At 41.6% G+C, this 4375-nt stretch overlaps 1 long non-coding RNA gene across 2 annotated transcripts in view; it reads left to right on the top strand.

Moving 5' to 3' along the window:
• Positions 1-2456: 2456 nt before the first annotated feature.
• Positions 2457-4375, top strand: part of LOC122179183 — a 6557-nt gene continuing 4638 nt past the window's right edge. The window contains exons 1-2 of one of the 2 annotated variants that reach the window (XR_006178569.1): positions 2457-2494; positions 2892-3836. This is a non-coding gene — a long non-coding RNA (uncharacterized LOC122179183). Of the gene's footprint in view, positions 2495-2886; positions 3837-4375 lie in introns of both variants that reach the window. The other variant, XR_006178570.1, reaches the window with a different exon arrangement.

Raw genomic sequence — 4375 nt, 5'->3', positions numbered from 1 at the left:
GTTCTAATAAATCAGCAGATGCAAAAATACTACTACAGGCTTCAGATATGTTTCTAGGACTACATTATGGCAATCTACCATGAACAGGGTCAAAGTAAGAATTTTGGTAAGGATCCAGTTTGGTCACTCATAGAATCACAGATATCAGTTGTCACTTAGTTGGCACCAAGTTCATTCCAGCTCTGCTGACTGGATGAAAAAAAGGCATAAAATGCAGCTCTTCAAACCATGGCACACTGAACAGAAATAGTGAAAAGGCTAAAGATGAGGATACTCCACACACAAATTTCAGACTAGACAGTCCTTGGTCTCATTTTATCTTTTCACTCTCTATGCAGGAAAAAGGCCTTGGCACAGCAGTATAGAGAGGCTGTGGTGTCTCCTCCTTGGAGACCTTCAGAAGCTACCAGTACATGGGCCTGGGTACCCTGCTCTGGGTGGCCCTGCTGGAGCAGAGAGCAGGTCAGAGAGACACAAGCCATGCTGCAATTCTGGGATTCTGTGAAATGAAACCTCCCACCTCATATTCTCCTAGTTTGATTTTTCTCTCCTGGACTAATTGCCATCATTTAAATCTTGCCATACCTTCAGGCTATAGCATCACACCTACTCATTAAAAAGAGCAATCATATTAAAATCATCTTCTGCAGACGTAAAGACTGTGACTAAGTAACCTCTAATTTAGCACAATATTCCTATCTTTCAAATGACATGACAGCGCTAAAAGGAACTGCTGCTGTAAGCCCTTGATCAAACAAAAAATATTCTTATACTTCCATATTGGTTTTTTTGTCCGTTCTGGTATATTCCATGAAGAGCTGTCATAACATTACCCAGGTAACAAATTCACCTGGAAGATTTAACATACTGCAAGAAAAACAAGCAGTGATCAGCTAAAAAATGTCAAACTGGGAAGCTGTTACTCGTAATGGTGAACAGCTGCAGTAACTACAGTGATTCACACAAGTCAGTCACTACTCATCTATGCTAGTAAAGATTTCACAATTATGCTCAGATCCCATGGAGACCTTATAGAAGATTTCCAACTCCTGATGCATGTGGTATGGCATGCTTTCAGAGAGCAGATGCATGCATTGCAGAGAGAATGGCTGGTCACGAACAGACAAACTGCCTTATTCAGTGTGACAGTATCCATGCTCCCGAGTACTCTTCAGCACTTGCCAGATGTTGTCAGTTCTCTCTTCAGAAGATGAAAGGGCTAAGAAGATACATAAATCATAGATGATAAGAGGATGTGACTACAACCCCTGGGCCTGACAGTTGATATTAGGCTGCTCCCCTGCCTTTGCCATCCTCAGTACACTGCTCTCCACAGGGCCTAATGACACATCCTCCTGGTTTTCACACTCATAGAACAAATTCAGCTTGGCATGTAATTTACAGAGAAGTAACACACCAGTATGAGAATGAGCTTGTACCTCAGGAAAGTCAGGATTTTGAAATGAATATTTTTTCAGATGCCGTTGAGTTTCATAGCACTTTGAAGTACAGATCAATCTGCCATGTATCAGTGAGCATAGAAGAGTAGCAGGACATGGCCCCCCAGCATATGTTTTATCATTTGTTCAGACAGGTTAATTAAAAAATTCTTACTGAAATCTCTTTTGTGTGCTCTGGCTGTTGGTCATAGCCAAGAGCATTAACATGAAATACATATCTAGAAATACGGAATTTCATTATAAAAATGAAATCTATTTGTCCTGCAAGATCTGAAGCAATATTGGAAACCCTGGATTTCATGTTCAGCCCTGAAGTAAACTGTGCTGGACGGTGTGTTCTTCCTGACCGTTTCTTCCCTTTCTCCATCCCATTTAATATGTCCTTCAAATTCCTTAGAAAAAAATGACCCTAAAGCTAAAAGCCCATCATTTCATTTTGAGAATGAAATGCATCAACATAATGATACTATTGTAGCTCCACCAGCGGGTGCTTCTCATTGCCTGAGTGCTAGGGAATCTTATTTGCTATTTGTGAACCAGTAAACCCACTAGTAAAGCTATGATCTATGCAAATCCCTTTAGTGTACAGCGTTCTCCTCTCCATTTCCTAATTCTTAAATATGTTTTACAGAGGAAATCATATTATGTATGAAAATGTTATCAGTATGCCACTCCCTTTATAGAAAGGGACAAACTGAAATTTCAAGAGAAATTGACCATGTTTTTATTTTAAAACAAACTTTAGATTTAATGTACCAAGTTACCTTTTTTTTTTTCCTTTTGTGCACTAGATATCTGAAGCCTGTTGGCCTCTGTATGGGAACTGCTGAATCACATCCTGAACCTCTGATTGATCACCTGAGTGAGCAATGAGTCAGCCACGGGAGCACAGGTGAAGGCAATTCAGCTGTGCTGCCGAAGGGGTGGAACCTGGCTGCATCTCTCCTAGACCCATTTAAGAGCTGACTGCCACTAAGGAAGGGTTTCTTCTGGAAATCCCTCCTCTGGAGTTTTATGACCAGTCCAGGATATGGGTAAGCATTCTATTTGTTCTCTTTTGGTGTAATAGCTGCTTAGCCAAACTCTCTGGTATATTTTGTAACTATAAGAGCTCTACATTCACCGGTTATACAGCCTCCCATCACTTCAACACAGTGTCTCCAAACAGTTCAGTTGTAGTCTCTAAATCTTAAACTTACCTTTCTAAGCTGCTCAGAGGTATGGTTCTGCTGATATGTCTGTCAGCTGAAGCAGAATTAAGTAGGTAGCCCAGCAGCTCTTAACTTATGTCCTCAAATGTTTGGCATAAACAGAATTTCTCAGCAAAACTAGACAGATCTAGGAGAATTCACCTCGTATAACACTAGATACAGTGTAAAAGGGTGCATCTCACAGAAGCAGAAGCTTTCAAGCTTATTTTTCCAAGCACAGAGCTGAGGTGGGGAGAGCAGTGTCTGATCCATCAACTCAAGGAATGTGGCTGAGCTTTACTCTTCACTGGGAACTCCTGGTGTAGCAGCAAGATGTCTGGGGCCTGGCTGACTGAGGTGTGTCAAGTGTGTTGAATGTGTCCACTTGTTTCATCTTCAACTGAGATTTGATAGAAACGTACATAATTCAAAACTAATCCAAGGACGAAAATAATTCATCTGGGGTTCAAGGTACACAATATATCAAGGTACTGTTTCTGAGACAATAGATTGGCCTTATATCGAGTCTAATTCCCCACATACATCCATTATTTGTGTTAGAGAGATATTTTGCTTCAAGGAAAGAAGAACCAGCATGGCTCAAACATGGATAGATCTATCTTGCTTCCCTGAAACTCGAAACAAAGACAAAGAAGTCAGTGGAATGGAATGAAGAGACACTTCAGGAATCCTAAGCCTACACTTTGTGCACTGTGGAGAGTTCAGAGAAGCAGTGTGCTTATCCCTGTGATGACAAATGAAGATTAAATGAAGGTATTCACCAGACAATTCCTCCAGTGTTCCCTGATCTGAAGTGCACACTGAACATTGTGGAAGATGGCTTAGCGCTTCTGGCTCAGTGGAAGGAAAGCCTGCAGCTCTGGCAGCATTAAGGAGCTAAACAAAACCAAGTCTGGAACATCCTCACTTTCAGGCCCATGGTTCCAGATTGGCTGAAAACTTGCATGGAGCCTGTCCCCGTGCAGAGATCTGTGTTAGCCATGGAGAAAGAAGCACATCTGGCACTGGGTGCAATCTGGAGCTTCCCAGTAACTTCTGAGACTCTCAAACTTTTTGGTGCTCTTACAGCACTTAGAACTATGGCACTCTGCACGAGCAGAAAACTTGTTTGAATAAAAAATATGGATAAGTTTTATCTTCATGGCCAGCTACTGACTCTAACAAGGTATGCTTTCATTTTTGTGAAATGCATTTTGGTTTTGGGAGAATCAGGCTTCAAAGTAGCTCCAGGTTTTGCCTCAGCTATTCCAGCTGCTGTTTGAAAACTCATCTATGCACAAATAAGCCTTTGGGGTGACCAGCTGAGAATGGAATACATTAAATAACTGATAATTGAAGTTTAAAACTGATAGTTTACGTTTGCAAGAGTGGATGGGGCAATGGAAAGTCAGTTCAACAAATGGCACCAAATATAATCACTGCTTCTTATAGGTCTAGTCCATGGAAAACATGGAAGGCTTTTTTAATAGATATTGAAAATTATCCCCCCTTCTCCTCATCCACATCCTTGTTTTGCTCCATTATGAAGTGCACAGGTTTGGGCTTGCTCTTCCTCTCTATCTACCTTCCAGCTCCAGCCCATCCCTCTCTCCCAACAGTGCACAGGGGCTGGAAGTGCCACTGCTGGCCTCTTTAAACAGTTGCCGTTTCATTAATCCTGTGTGTGTGTGTGTGTGTGTGTGTGTGTGTGTGTGTGTGTGTGTG

This window comes from Lagopus leucura, unplaced genomic scaffold, assembly GCF_019238085.1.
Source record: "Lagopus leucura isolate 7727_CA_CO unplaced genomic scaffold, USGS_WTPT01 Super-Scaffold_100002, whole genome shotgun sequence".
NCBI lineage: Eukaryota > Metazoa > Chordata > Aves > Galliformes > Phasianidae > Lagopus > Lagopus leucura.
The sequence above is the reverse complement of the archived record's forward strand: the minus strand, read 5'-3'. Positions and strand labels throughout refer to the sequence as shown.